We start from the raw sequence: 16,733 nt of genomic DNA on the forward strand, positions 1-16,733 counted from the left end.
TATAGTCTGAGTTGCTTTGCTGAAACCCATATTTCTTCATTGCCAAGTTAAATTGCCCAAACCATACTCTTGGTGATTGCTTTAGTCCATACAGTGCGCATTGTAATTTACACACAACCTTAGTCATCATGGTTGTTGTATAGCCTGGTGGAATATCCATATACACTTCCTCCTCAAGATCACCATGAAGAAAGGCATTGTTTACATCAAACTAGTGCAACGACCAGTCGAGATTTATTGCTAGAGAGAATAAGACTCAAACTATATTCAACTTGGCTACTGGTAAGAACATTTCTTGACAGTCCACGCAATATGTTTGTGTATAGCCCTTTACCACCAGTCATGCTTTATATCGTTCGATAGATCCATTTGCCTTGTGTTTGATGGAGAACACCCATTTGAACCCATCGTCCTTTTTCCTCTAAGCAATGACACAAAAGCCCATGCTTTGTTCTTTAGTAATGCCTCCATCTCTTCCTTTATAGCCAAATCCACTTAGGGTATATTAGAGCTTCCTGAACATCAGCGGGAACATGGCACGAGGAAAGTTCATGTGCAAATTTTTAATGGGTTCAGATAGTTTCTGTGTGTACATTGTTGGCAATCGGATACCTTGACCTTTGTTCCTTAATTTCTGGAGAGTACCTATTTGGTGGCTTTCCACGATTATGCCTGAAAGGTAGGGTATAACCAGCAGAGATATCCATATCATTATTCGTTGGAAGTGTAATAAAATAGTTTACCTCAGGGATATTCTTAGGAGATGGCTCTTCAGGTACTGAGTTGTGGGGAGATTCTTGTTCAGCTTTAGGCGGGGTTGATGTAGATGTTGTTGGTATAGATGTTGCTCTAAGAGTTATGTCATCATCTAGAGATTTATTTGTAGTTTTATCAGGTTCCCCACTGACTACCGTATTTATGTCATCAAACCCTAGCCAGTCAAATCTTGACCAATTTTGCTCTTCAACTTGGATCCCCCTGAAGAGAAGAATTGGATACCGAGGGAGAGTAGAACATGTCAGATTCCAAGAACGTTACATCCATAGTTACGTTGGTGCATTTGGTGGTCGGGTCATAACACCGATATCCTTTTTTATGTACATCATATCCCAAAAAAAGACATCAAACAACACATGGATCAAATTTATTACGTTGGTCCTTATGGAGATGTACAAAAGCTACGCATCCAAAGACCCGCATAGGAATTATTAATACTGTAGGCAAGGACACATAAGTTGAAAGAGCCTATAGGGGTGTCTTAAAATCCAAAACTTTAGATGGCATACGGTTTAGGAGGTGCACGATTGTAGCAACTGCATCAGCATAGTGCCAACTGGGTATGTGGGCGCCAAGTAAGAGGGCACAAGAAATTTCAAGTATATGTCGGTTTTTTTGTTCAACAACACCATTTTGCTGAGGAGTCCGTGGGTAAGAAGTTTCATGAATAATTCCATGGTGTTGGAAATAATTAAGGAATCCTCGATTAACATATTCATGACTATTATCGGACCAGAGAATCTGTATCTTAGCTAAGAATTGAGTATGAACCATGACATGAAATTATTTGAACACACTTAATACCTCATCTTTATGTTTCAGCAAGTATAGCCAAGTTATCCGAGTACAGTCATCAAAAAATATTACAAACCAACAAATTCCAGATGCAGTAAAAACAAGAAAGGGTCCCCACACATCGGAATGGATTAAAGCAAATGGAACGTCACTTTTATGCATACTCAATGGATAAGTAACTCGATGACTTTTAGCAAGAATGCAAGTATCACACTTAAAGTCAACAATTGATATATGTGAAAATTGATGAGTCCCTAAAATATACGATTTTAGACCCTCATTTACCTATGCTTATCCTCATTTTATTATGTATTTACCCAGAGTTATCATTATTCAAAGCTATGCAAGGTTTGTTTGTCTTTAAAGGAAAAACGGTACAAAACCATGGAGTTAAGCACTACAAGATGCCAAGGAGAATTTGGAGGATTCAAAGCTCGAATTTAGACATTTACCCAAGCTCTAAAAGCTTCAGAGTATAAATGAACATGAATATGATGCTTGACCACGTGGCACAACCAGCAAACCACAGGGGCGACTTAGTCTTCCACTACAAACGCTAAGGTTCAGACTGAGATCGAATTGCTGTAAGGTTTGACCAAGTGCTCAACCAAGCGACCCACTAGGGCGACCACGTCGAGATGCTGAGACAAAACTAAAATTCAGAAGTACTGAGAGTCTCGATGAAGTGTTTGACCAAGAGACCTTCAGGGGCGACTATGTCAAGATACTAAAATTTCTTAAAGACCGAGATACTCCAAGTCTCGACCATTAACTCAATCATCGAGACCTTGAGGCGCAATGAAGTCGAAGGCATTGGAGAGATTTGAATCCCTAACTTCCCGTGAGTCTCAACCAGTGCGTGCACAAGAATGATGAAGGAGCGACTTGATTGACAGCGACGATCTGCCATGCGAGATCTTCTGCAAACCTTCTTAAATTGCAAAACAAACTTTTTAAACCCTAGAGCCTATAAATATTTTCTATGAACACGAGCTCTGGGTTCCTCTTTGGCCTCTCTTAGGTTAGTGACAGACTTAAGATGTCATTGAGAGCCAAGATATAACAAGAGTAGCATAGTTTTCAATTCCTGTTTCGGTGTGTGCATGAAGTGTTCGTTGGCCTGTGACAACCGGCGGCGTTCGTGTGCTATCCGTGTATATTACACAATTCCTTGTTTGTAATTCCTGATGTTAGTGACAGATGTTCTGAATAATAAAGGGATGATCTTTTTACTCTTGTTTTCATTTACATGCTTTCGTTTACTTATTTCCATTTACCCGTTGTGTTTGATGAAGGATTTTAGATAAGGATAAGCACTTCAACATATCAGTCAGAGGGAAATAGTCGGCTACAGAACCATGGAGGAGTTCGTTCATCATTGAGACAGGGTATACTCCAGTTCCCGACTGTGCTCCAGACAGTTGGGGCACCCTCGCTACCTTGTGCCCTCGATCGCCCCTCTCCCAGCTTGGCCCGCTCGCGTTAATACTTCTATGTAAGTTTGGATGAACGTAGATAGACGCATGGCATCTAGCGTATGATTCAAACCACAATATTGCTTTGTAGGAGTAGGGTAAGTCTTAAATTTACTTGCTTTCCTGTAGTGTAGATTTACTTGCTTTCATTTAATCGCTTTCCAGTAGTTAGAAACATTCACCATTGCAAAACATCACTTTTTACTTCTTTTTCATAACAAAGCCATAATAAACTAAATTGGAAGTGGTTCACTAACTGCACTTCAAGCCCCTGTGGATCGATACCCGACTTACTCATTTTCTACTAAACTTGGGATATTTAGGTTTATAAATATTATTTTTGGTAGTTAAGGACCCAAGCCTTGGCGAGCCTACCAAATTTTGGTGTCATTGCCAGTGACTTGGCTACGGTTAGAAGCCAACTTCCATCGTAAAGTATTACAACCTTGTTCTTTTGATTTGCTCTCCTTTTGTTTTCACTTTCTTACTTAATTTCTATTTTCTTTTATTTTCTATTTTTGAAGTCTGAATCTTTGTTCTTAAAAGTGTGCATGTTTGGTCTGCATTCTTTGGAACCTGAGATAATTCCCTTAGATCTTAAGATTGAAAAATCTCGTAGGTCCCTTAGGAAACCTATCTCTAATTCGAAGGAAGTAGAGTCTTCTGAACTTAAAGCAATGGCTAATGATAACCCACCAGTTCCCGCTGAACAAATCCCGGAACCCCATGCTCCTCACCTACCTGTGGTGGGAAAGCAACACCTAAGACCTCTTAGGGACTACTTTGTACCTAATGCATACACATCGCCCTCCTGCATCCGGTTCTTGGATGTTCAGGCAGCCCAAATTGAGATTAAGACTTCAATCATCTCGATGCTACCCAACTTTCATGGGAACTCTACTGAAAATCCTTATCAGCACCTGGGTGAGTTCTTGGAAATTTGTTCCACCATCCGCATCCCTAATTTTAGTGATGATGCCCTCCATCCTAGGCTTTTCTCGTTCTCTCTAAAGGATAAGGCCAGATATTAGCTGACGTCCTTAGAATCGAACTCGGTGACCCACTGGGCCACTATGCAACACGAATTTCTTAAAAAGTACTTCCTAATCAGGAAGACTAATCAGCTTCAAAGAGCCATCACAAGTTTCTCACAAATGGATGGGGAACTCTTTTTCTAGATTTGGGAGCTCTTTAGGGACCTACTCTGTAAATGTCCACATCACTAGTTCCCCAAGTGGCAATTAGTCCAAACTTTCTACGAAGGGTTGGCTAAAAGAGATAGGTTTATGGTTGATGCTTCGTGCGAAGGTACTTTCCTCACTAAGTACGAGAATGAGGTCTGGATTCTCTTTGAAAATTTGAAGAAAAATTCTCAGCAGCACATGGCTGCCACTCGTAGACTTCCTAATCCATCAAATTCTAAACCAAAAGGAGTTTATGAGTTGGCCATTGGCCAAGACCTAGCCCTTACCTTGCATGCAATATCCAAAAATTTAAATCAATCCCTGTCCTTAGGACCGCAGACAACAGCGTTTGCAGAGGTTTGTGCAATCTTCTTTGACCCTTCCCATACATTTTACAAGTGCCCTCATGCACATTCCTAGCCTGAGCTTGTGCAGGAGGAAGTAAAGGCCACTCACAATTAGTACAATAAGCCATCTAACAACCCCTATTCGAATACCTTAAATCCCAAGTTGAAACAACATTCTAACTTCTCCTGAAGGCCGCAAGCTTCATGCACTCTCTCTCCCTCTAGTTGGGTACATAGACCATTGAGTCTCACACCCACCACTAGAAGAACTACACCTCATTTCGCTCCCCACAGGGCTTTTCATGGCTACTCAGTGACATATCTAGTAGCCCCATGTGCACCCTCTATATTTAGGAAAGAAGCTCCCACCGAGTCCATCTGGGACATGTTTAAACAAGTGCGAATGAATAAGCCTCTCCTCGACAACATAAAGCAATCACATGCGTTTATAAAATTTCTTAGGGACTTGTCAATGCAAGAGGCAGAATCAAGGGTGCATATGGAATGTTTGGTTAAGCAGGCCGAGCATATGAGTTCCGTAATACTAAAGCACCTAGTTCCTAAACTAAAAGACCCAAGCTCACCTACGATCTCGTGTGTAATTGGTAATTATACCATTGAGGGGGCTCTTCTAGATTTAGAAGCAAGTGTGAACATTCGTTCATACTTGGCCTACCAGAAACTCAACCCAGGTGTGCTGCAACCCACCTCGGTTTCCATATGCCTTACTGATCGATTTCTTAAGCAACCCCTGGGTGTGGTAGAAGATGTGGTAGTCAAGGTAGGAGATTTCCATTACCCCATTGACTTTATCATTTTGGATATGGAAATCTCCACCAACCTAATCCCTGTTCTTTTGGGACGGCCATTCCTAATCACGACTAATGCCTGCATTCAATGTAGGACGGGGATTATGGACATCTCATGGGGCCATAAGCAACGTAGGCTGAACATATTTAACACTTCCCAACACCTTCTGAACACCTTCCAAGCTGTGGACGAAGACGAATATTGACAAAATTTTTAGGGAAGCAACCCCTTAAATGCTATGGAAACACCCTTGGAAAATTACACTGCAGCTTGACAGCCCTACCCATGCTGAATTTGAGGATTCCCTTGAGCAATCTATGCTAAAACATTATTGGGACCCCAAATCTGAAACTAAGTTGGGGGTGTGCAATTTAGGGTGTGAGGAAGAGAATGGGGAAACCAATGTTAACTGGGAACCAGGATGAGTTCAAAATGAGCTTTAAGGTGTCTGGTTGAAGATGGTAAACTTAGCGCTTTCGGGAGGCAACCCGATAGTTTTATTTATTTATTTATCTATTTATTTATTTATTTTCTTTTTAAAGTCCTTTAGGTAGTTATAATAAACTAGCTAGGAGTTAGAGTCTTCGGAATAGGTTTTAGGATAAGTGAGGGTCATGACCAAGTATGCGACCATCATAAATAAAGGGCGACCTAGTCTAGCCCCTGAGTTGTTTTGCGTGTGAAGAATACTGAGAGGGCTGACCAGGTCTGCAACTAGCATTAAGATGTGTGCGACCTAGTTGGCAAAATCACCTTCATTTAAAATCCTATTTCATTCCCGACGTTTCCACTCCCGCCATTGTTACCTCCTAGTCGATCCTTGTCGCTCACTTCAGAACCCTAGTTGCCCGCATCGAACCTCCACTTCCGCTTCCCTGCTACCTGGTTGATCGTTGCATCAAGCTCCAACAGGCACCTTGGGCTCGCATCACTGCTTCACAGCTTAGCCCTTCCTTTCTCCTCGTTTCATTTCCTTTCCCAAGACACATACCCAACATCAATGGAACTACGCTCGGGAACTAAAATTAAGGCAGAACATGGCCAACCCTCCACCACTCCATCTCGGACTCGCTAAACTCAGCCGTAGTAGCAAAGCGCCTCCTCTACATAAAGATTGCACATTCAAGGCAAACTCCACGGGTACCTCACATAGTCCCGCCCGTGTCTGCTTCTGTACCACCCACCACTCTAGGGCCCGTGATTTGGGATGCCTTGGTTGAGGCGCTCAAGAAGGTGGACTAAGCCATAACCAACCATACTACCCCTGGCTATTCTACTGACAATTCGTTCCTCATTTCAAATTCGGATTCAGCATCTCGAGAAGAATTATCCTCCCCTATCATAGCTAATTTTTGTCTGTGCCCACACCATGCTTTTGTCAGAGTTGTAGTCACAAATCCTTTATCTAATCTTTTGCACTTCTTATTTGAATTGTACATAGTGCAGCTGGAATGCAAATGTCTTTTGTGCTACAATGTCTTCTTGCTTGCATGTTGTTTTGGTTACTATATTTTGCAGGACACTATTTGTTCATACTAACACCATGCTCGGTCCTATCACTTGCCTGGGTTCTATTTTCTTTTTACACTTCAATGAGGACACTAAAGTTCTAAGTTGGGGGTAGAGGGTAGTACACTGCATGACATTATTTCATGCACAAAAATGACACAACTCTAAAATATATATATATATATATATATATATTCGCAAACAAATTCTAGGGAACCATGCTAACATATTTTATACCTTATACATGCACTCATATAACCTAAGGTTACATGCATAAACTTTTTAATTATATGATTCACTATGCTCACCAACAATGTAGTAAATCAGTTCTATAAAATTTGCATAACATGGCCGACAACTTGACATTACTCTAGGTAGTTGACTAAGTGGTTTGATTGGGTTAATATTGCAATATAAACTCTTATGTACATGGTACTTCATGGGGCTAAGAACACATTCCACATGATTTGTAACACTGAGGGTCCTCAGAGAGTATTGAGAGAACAACCGTGGCGACTATGATACCTTGTGAGGTATTTGAGCCATTCGTTTATTTCTCGAATTTTTAACATCAAACTTTGAGTTTACAAAACTCAATTATCCTCCTTTTACTAGATTTCCTTTGCCAACTAGTCTTTGTTCTTATATTTGTCAGCCTAAAGGTGACATCAAGTGGGGAGATATAAATATAGGTCTTGTAACTTACTCAAGACAGAAAGGTTAAGCCAACCTTAGAGACTAACTTTTTCCATGGACTCATTCTGAGCTACACTCCCATTGGAAAACATGAAGACAGTATAAGAACGTGATGATTGTTTTAGCTGACCATGCAAGAGAAAAAGGAACGTGAGCAGAGAAAAAGAAAAACAACAAAAATACGCACCTTCTCTAAGAAAATATGAAAAGATCCAGAGGACAACACACAATACAAGTCTGCATGTATGAAGAATCTTCTGACCAATGCATCTATTGAATTCACGCAAGTTTGGGAATAAGTTCGTCTAGGGTGGTCTTGATTAAATGTGGCAAGTAAGTGAGAAGATGTTAGGGTGAAGGACCAGACACCTCAACCAAGGCTGGATTCCTTTCTTATAAGACTAGTCACTCCACACTTCTAGTGTCAGTTCTTTAAATATGTTGGACGTTTGATCATGACACTCCTCCTCACATATGAGAGTGAATCCATCTTCCTAAGTGATTTTTGAGGTAATAAACTAGTGAGGCTGAGTCAAGACGACCGTTCTGTAGGTGCCTCCGAGCATTCTGAGTGAGAGGAATCATACACTATACACATGCCCTGTGAGGTGACCTATTCATACTTGGATTTGCATGCTAATATTAACTTTGAATTATAATCATGAGTTAATTTTCTGTGAGTAGTATCTTGAAATGGCTGTGGTGCGTCGAGTTTTACATGATTGAAATGCTGCAGAGTGTGTATATAATGGAGTCATGTATGAAGTCATTTGTATGTAATAATGTTATATTTTTGAATATAAAATGGTATGATTATGTTACATGTGTTTCCATTTTTTATTCACTATATTGGTGTTTGTGGGAACCACCCTGGAAACCCTCATGAGACTACATCTCGTCAACTAGGATCAACTTAGGGGTTTAAAGCTTTATTGCATATGGTAAATGCAATCATGTTTCCCACGAAAGAGGATATAGGCAGGATTTGGTAGTTTTCTTAGATTTTTCTTTGCTCGAGGACTAGCAAAGTGTAAGTTGGGTGTTGGAATGAGTCCTTAAAATATATGATTTTAGACCATCATTTAACTATGCTTATCCTTATTTTATTATGTATTTACCTAGAGTTATCATTGCTCAAAGTTATGCAAGGTTTGTTTGTCTTTTCAAGAAAAACAGGACAAAATCATGGAGTTAAGCATTACAAGAAGTCAAGGAGAATTCGGAGGATTCAAAGCTCGAATTCAAACATTTAGCTAAGCTCTAGAAGCTTCAGAGTATAAATGGACACGTAGATAATGCTTGACCAAGTGCTCGACCAAGTGACTCATTGGGGTGACCACGTCGAGATGCTGAGACAGAACTGAAATTTAGAAGTACCGAGAGTCTCAGCGAAATGTTCGACCAAGAGAGCTTTAGGGGTAACTATGTTGAGATACTAAGATTTCTTGAAGACCGAGATACTACAAGTCTCGACCATAGAGACCCTGAGGCGCGACGAAGTCGAAGGCATTGGAGATTTGAATCCCTGACTTCCCGCGAGTCTCGACCGGGGCGCGCACAAAAATGACGAAGGAGCGACTTGGTTGACAGCAAGGATCTACCACACGAGATCTTCTACAAACCTTCCTAAATTGCAAAACAAATTTTGTAAACCCTATAACCTATAAATATTTTCTATGAACATGAGCTCTGGATTCCTTTTTGGCTTGTCTTAGATTAGTGACAGACTTAAGATATCATTGAGAGCCAAGATAGATTAGGAGTAGCATAATTTTCAATTCCTGTTTCAGTGTGAACATGAAGTGTTCATCGGCCTGTGACAACCGGCGGCGTTCGTGTGCTATCCGTGTATATTACACGATCACTTTGTTTGTAATTCCCGACGTTAGTGATAGAAGTTCTGAATAATAAAGGGATGATCTTTTTACTCTTACTTTCATTTACATGCTTTCCTTTACTGCTTTCCATTTACTTACTGTGTGTTTGATGAAGGATTACGGATAAGGATAAGCGCTTCTACGTATCAGTCAGAGGGAAATAGTCGACTACAAAACCGCGGAGGTGTTCGTTCATCGTTGAGATAGGTATTGTTTTGTTTGATTTAGGGGCGAGTCATTCTTTTATTGCCTAGGAATTTGTTAAGTTGTGTGGGTTAGAAACTCAACAGTTAAATATTAGTTTGTCAGTGACTACGTCGACAGGGGTTGTAGGGATATGTAAGAAGGTACTTAGGAACTGTCCAATCTGTATTCAGGGGAATTCTTTATCAGCTAACGTGGTGGTTCTGGATATGCATGTGTTTGAAGTGATTCTGGGGATGGACTGGCTAGTTGCCTACTATGCTAGTATTGATTGCCATTAGAGGGAGGTAGTCTTCAAACCTCCAGGTGGACAGGAATACAGATTTATGGGATCATGTGTGCGCACCCCACCATAGTTGTTATCCGTCATTCAGGCGAGGAGGTTGTTGTTAGAGGATTGTCAGGGATATTTGGTTTATGTGAAGGAAGTATCAGAAGGGGAATTGAGGTTAGAGGATATTCCAATAGTGAGGGATTTTCCAGATGTATTTTTCGAGGATTTGCCAGGACTACCTCCTGATCGTGAGGTAGAATTTATTACTGATCTAGTTTCGGGGACAGCGTCATACAGAATGGCACTGGCAGAGTTAAAAGAATTGAAGGAACAATTACAGAAATTATTAGAAAAGGGGTTTATTTGGCCGAGCGTGTTGCCTTGGGGAGCACCGGTATTGTTTGTAAAGAAGAAAGATGGGTCAATGAGAATGTGCATCGACTACAGAGAAATTAATAAAGTAGCTATCAAGAATAAGTACCCACTTCCCCGCATCGATGATTTATTTGACCAGTTACAGGGGACACAAATTTTATCGAAGATAGATCTACGGTTTAGGTACCATCAGGTGAAGGTTAGGGTAGAAGATGTTCCAAAGACAACATTCAAGACTCGGCATGACCATTATGAATTTCTAGTTATGCCATTTGGGTTGACAAATGCTCCTGCAGTGTTTATGGATTTGATGAACAGAGTCTTTCACTAGTATTTGGACCAGTTTGTGGTGGTATTCATTGATGACATACTGGTGTATTCAAAGAGCCTAGAGGAGCATGAGGAATATCTGAGGATAGTGTTTCAGGTGTTGAGAGAAAGAAAACTACATGTGAAATTCAAGAAATGCGAGTTCTAGTTGGAGCAAATTACCTTCCTTGGGTGCGTGGTATCTAGGGGTGGTATTTTGGTGGATTTGAGCAAGATCAAGGCAATAGTAGATTGGGTGCGAGCTAAGAATGTGCAGGAAATCAAAAGTTTCCTAGGATTTGCTAGGTATTACCGCAGATTTGTTGAGGGCTTTTCTAAATTGCTGAGTCTGTTGACTAGATTGACTAGGAAAGCTGTGAAATTTGAGTGGACCGATGAATGTTAATGGAGTTTCCAGTAGTTGAAGCAGCGACTCATCACTACATCGGTGTTGACAATTCCTTCAAGAGAAGAGGGTTTTGTAATTTACAATGATATGTAACATAAAGGGCTCGGATGTGTGCTGATGCAGCAAGGAAGAGTTATAGCATATATCTTTCGACAATTGAAAGATTACGAGAAAAATTACCCTACCCATGATCTGGAGTTAGCAGCGGTGGTCTACGCGCTGAAAATTTGGAGACACTATCTTTGTGCGGGTAGGTGTGAGATTTTCACTAATCATAAGAGTTTGAAGTATTTCTTCACACAAAAATAATTAAACATAAGGCAGAGGAGATGGCTGGAACTGATAAAAGATTACGACTGCATCATCAGTTACCACCCAGGAAAAGCTAATGTGGTGGTTGATGCTTTGAGCTGGAAATCAGAAGATTCATCAGTATTTGTAAGGATGATGCAGCATCCAATTCAGATAGATTTAGAAAGACTCGGTGTGGAACTTATAGAGGGCAATCATAAGGAATTTATTGCCAATATGGTATTACAGCCGACCCTACAGGAAAGAATTAAAGCAGCTCAGAGGAGTGATACAGAGTTAGTAGAGCTTATGGGAAAATTACAGAATGGTCAAGAGGTAGATTTCAATATCTCAGATGACAAAGCTTTGCGGTTCCATAATAGGTTGTGTGTACCTGCTGACCCTGAGATTAAGAAAGTTATTCTGGAAGAAGTGCACCAATCCCTATATATGGTACCCTAGTAGCACTAAAATGTATAGGGATCTTTAGGAGTCTTTTTGGTGGAGCAGTATGAAAAGAGAAATCGCTGAGTTTGTAGCACAATATTTGACATGCCAACAGGTGAAAACTAAGCATCAGAGACATGCGGGTACATTGCAGCCACTCCACATCCTTGAGTGGAAATGGGAACATATATTAATGGATTTTATCATGGGATTACTGCCGACGTTGCATAGACAGGACGCTATTTGGGTGGTTGTAGATCGACTGACAATGACTTCCAATTTCTTCCTATCAGAGTTAACTACTCCTTGTGCATACTAGCAGAGTTGTACATTCATGAGATAATTAGACTCCATGGTGTGCCAATGTTCATAGTATGGGTCCAAAACCCACAGTTCACATCTTGTTTCTGGAGGAGTTTGCAAGGAGTCACGGGTTCTCAGTTATCGTTCAGCACAGTATTTCATCCTCAGACAGATAGTCAGATGGAGAGAACGATACAAATACTTGAGGATATGTTACGAGCTTGTGTGCTAGATTTTAGAGGTAGTTGGATACGGTTCGTGCGACTAGTCGAGTTTGCTTAGAATAACAGCTATCAAACCAACATTGGGATGGGACCATATGAGACATTATATGGCAAGAGGTATCGATCCCTGTTGTATTGGGAAGAGATTGGGAAAAGACAGATTTTGGAGCCAAATCTGATATAGCAAACTCAAGATAAAGTCAGACTCGTTAGAAATAGGATCAGAATAGCACAAAGTCGGCAGAAAAGCTATGCAGATATTCGCCAATGAGAGTTAAAGTTTGATACAGGGGATCATGTGTTTTTGAAAGTGGCACCAATGAAAGGAGTTATGAGATTTGAGAGAATTTTGTTGGGGTTATTGTAATCTCCGGGGACCGTAAATGTAATCATGGTATTCCTCCGCCATAAGTGAGGCTAATTAATAAAATTGGGATGTTTTCTGTAAGGATGAAAAGGTGATGAATAGAAATTTTGAGGATGAAATTTTATAAGGAGTGGAGAATGTAGAGACCCAAAAATTTTAATTAATAAAAGTAATAAAAGAAAAGAAATGAAAGAGAAAGAGAAAGAAAATGAAAAAGGGGGATCAGCAGGGGTTCGTCGACGAATGACCCTCTAGGTCTTGTCAACGAAGTACATGTGTCTCGTCGACGAGAAGATACCGAGAGTCAGGGAATCTCAGAGAATTTCAAGTTCGTCGATAAACCAACCTCCTCATCAACGAAGTGCCTTCATGGGCTTGTCGACGAATCACTTTAACTTGTCGACGAAGCCTGGCCTATAAATAGGAAAATCCTCATTTTTCAACATGATTTCTCTCTCTCTCTCTCTCTCTACCCTACATTTTTGTTCTCTCTCTCTCTCTTCGATTTCAGCTTCGTTAAAGCCTGTTTTGACAACCAAGAACCGCCACAAGGTTCGTGGGTAGATTTTCTACATCTTAACTGGAGCGGATTGTTGGTTTGGTGTTCTTGGGTACCATCCCAAAATCAAGGTAAGTATTTTAGGGTTTAATGGGCTATTTGAAGTATTCGAAACCTAGGAAGTTCTAATTGAGAATTGTTTTGGGAATTGAGTTGATTAATTTGAGGAAATGTGAATTTCATGCTTTTAAGCCACGAACATCATGGAGCGTAGGATCTCGAGTGTTAGTGGACCTCTTAGTAAGTCAGGTAAAGGGAATAAATTATAGCAGTATTTTAAAAATTATAGGTTGAATAAATATGTGAAAATGGTGATATGATATTTTAACTGTATATATTAGGATATGAATAACAAATGAAATTGTGTGACATATGAGTTATACTGACAAAATGTTTGAAACTGGGTCGTGTGAACTGCATGGTGAATTATGAGAATATGAGGTAAACATATACTAAAATTTTTTTGTGCAGAAAAGAATATAAGAGAAATCCAGTGATATTTTTTTTTATATTGAACTGTAATGATAAGAGAATTGTTTTATTAAGAAACAATGAAAAGTGATATATTGAAGAGTATTTTTTGGAAAATGATAAAATATGTAATATGGATGTGTCTACTGGAAAAATGAGGGAAAATGATATATATGTATAGAAATGATTTCTATGATAAATGTGGTAGTATAAAATAATGATATGTTTTATACTGAGAAATATTGAAATACGTGAAATGAGAACCTATTGCGAATACTGAATTATGAATATTGAGATGTGAATGTGGAAATAAAAATATTGCAATGTGAATTCTACAATGTGAATATTAAAATGAGAATATGAAAATGTGAACGTTGAAATATGAATACTAGAATGTGAATATTGTAATGCGAATACTGCAATGTGAATACTGAATTGTGAATAATGAAATGTGAATGTTGAAATGGAAATACTGGAATGTGAATGTGTAAATGAAAATATGAGAACCATGATGGATGGATTGTGATAGAAAGCACGGTATCGATGCTAGCGGATGATAAGTGCAACCACACAGCCTCGTGGAGAGTGTGGCGTGACAGTCGAATGAGCTAGTGAGAAGGGTAATTTTGCCCCCTAGAGTCCGAACAAGGGTTAGGCAGGTCATTCGTACTACAAATGGGTATATGGATTATGTATTTTGATCTAACCAAGTAAGTCAATCGCAGTTTAGATCCAACCTTTGGGTTGCACAATCTCAACCATGGGGGGAAGCATGGTGTGGAGAATATCCTCAAGACAGTCATGAGTTATAGACACGCATGTAATGGTTACCGAGGACACTCATGTGCAAGATGATGAAATGGAAATAAAAAAAAAATGTGAGTTTAATAACATAAATAAATAAAACGAAGTAAAACTCTCCGCCTGAGGGCTTACTGAGTAAGGTGAGTGTCCTGATAAGTATCAATTGCAGCCTCATCCAAGTTAATCAAGTAAGGTTACAAACGATATTAGAGTAGAGGGGAGTTACATGTATGGGCATGTAATCTCCCCTATCCTTGAGAACTTTCGCTGTTAAATATGGGTTGCATGTGAATGAGTTGAAAAATGGAATTAAAACTTATAAAAGCTTGTGTTATATGATTATGAGTATAACTGGTATATTTTTCTCAGATTGTGTTATCACTGAAATGAGAATATTATAATATAACGAAACTCTTACTGTTATACACTATAAATAATTTATTATGTCTTACTGAGATATGTCTCATTCAAATATTTAATATTTTAGGAAATCATGACAAACGAGGAGATAGAGCTCTGAGATAGAGGGGAGCCTACACCCTAATAGATAGGGTGAGTGTTTTGAGCTAGGAATGAATGTTACCCCCTAGGGTGTTTTGCTGTTTTGGAAATGTGTTAGACATGTATAAATATATGGATGTATAGTATTCTGGGTATTTGTATTTTGGATGGTTTGTAATTATTGACTTCCGCTATTAGGGTTGTTTATATAAGTTTGATTGATTTTATATATATATATATATATATATATATATATATATATATGAATGTATAGTACTCTGGGTATTTGTATTTTGGATGGTTTGTAATTATTGACTTTCGCTATTAGGATTGTTTATATAAGTTTGACTGATTAATCGGTACCTGTTTCGGGTCGAGTTATGCTGATACGGTATCAGAGAGTCTGACATGGCCGATGTTTGAGTATTATTGATTTAATATATATAATGGTATGAAAATCGGGGCATCACAATTTGGGTCAACATCCACCCCTAGTAGACCTACCCTTATGGGTAGAAGAAATATAAGCCTCACATACTAAAAGGTTGTAAGGCTACCCATATTGGTGAACATTGTTAAGTAAGAATGAAGGTGCAAACAATAACACGGGAAGAGAGTAAGTGGGTTCACTATGGACATAAATGAACATTTGGCCTAACAAAAGACAAAAATGTAAAAGGAGAAACTGTAGTCAGAGTTAAAGAATGGAGAAGGAAAAAAAATGCGAACAATGGGAAATTTTATTAAAATCGGATGATAATTTGAAAAATAAAATGAAGCAAGAGTATATGCAACTAGCAAGGAATTGAATTCCAATGGTTTTAAGAGCTACAATATATCTTAGGATCAAAGCAAAAGTTAACCATGGTTCTCACAAAAGTAATCATTGCCTAGTTACTATAAAAGGTGTTACAATCTAGGGAAATGGGCATAATGGCTCCCACGCTCATATGGTAATAACTTATTAGCCACATTCAATAATGGACCTTGTCTATCCTAGTTAGGGAATTATGTGGGCACCTTTATTATACTAAAGTGGGAGATAGAGAACCAAGTAAGTACCTTTTCAAAACACTAATTTAATAGCTCTCTCACGCTCTTCTTTTGAATTCCCCACTAACATAAGCATACGAGGGTTTTCTTGGAGCCCTGCTTTGGTGACTTCAATCGCTCTTTGATCAATAATTCCCTTTTTAGGTAAAAGTTGTAACCTATTTAGGATAGCTAGTAAATTGGATCATCAATCATTGATACGCCTCGCTATTTGCATCAACAATTACCATATTAATAAATTTTAATATGTAAATGTTAAAATTAAAACCTTTCATCACAATTTAAATACCTAAAAATAGACATCATTTGTTAATACATGTTGCTATAAAAGGATGAGGAGGGATTCGAAATATCAGATGAGCTATCTCTTTGTAAGTCACATGTAATAACTCTTTTCTCAAAAGGAATTATAAAAAGTCAAACTAGTTTCTTATCCATAGTAGTCTAGATTTTGTGCAGACATAATGCCCAAACTGCAATATTTTTTAGAAGTTGGGGATTTTTAACATAATAGTTTACACTATAATGCATTTGTAATTTTTGAATATAATATCTATTTTAATATAATTAGAATGACGGGAAAACTTTTGATTAGGAGTACTAAGTGGTTACTATTGTCCAATTTAGAATTAAGGAAATTTTAATGCGTATGATGCATACATTTCTATATGG

The 16,733-nt window shown here is 38.9% G+C and overlaps 1 protein-coding gene and 1 non-coding gene across 3 annotated transcripts in view; both read right to left on the reverse strand.

Moving 5' to 3' along the window:
• Positions 1–16,733, reverse strand: part of LOC131161935 (sugar transport protein 5) — a 29,872-nt gene that overhangs the window by 9,546 nt on the left and 3,593 nt on the right. The window lies entirely within an intron of this gene.
• On the reverse strand, positions 4,170–4,275 carry LOC131163215 (small nucleolar RNA R71). Its single transcript, XR_009138991.1, has one exon. It is a non-coding gene; the product is annotated as a small nucleolar RNA R71 (small nucleolar RNA).

The sequence above is a fragment of the Malania oleifera genome, chromosome 8 (genome assembly GCF_029873635.1).
Source record: "Malania oleifera isolate guangnan ecotype guangnan chromosome 8, ASM2987363v1, whole genome shotgun sequence".
Classification (NCBI taxonomy): Eukaryota; Viridiplantae; Streptophyta; class Magnoliopsida; order Santalales; family Ximeniaceae; genus Malania; species Malania oleifera.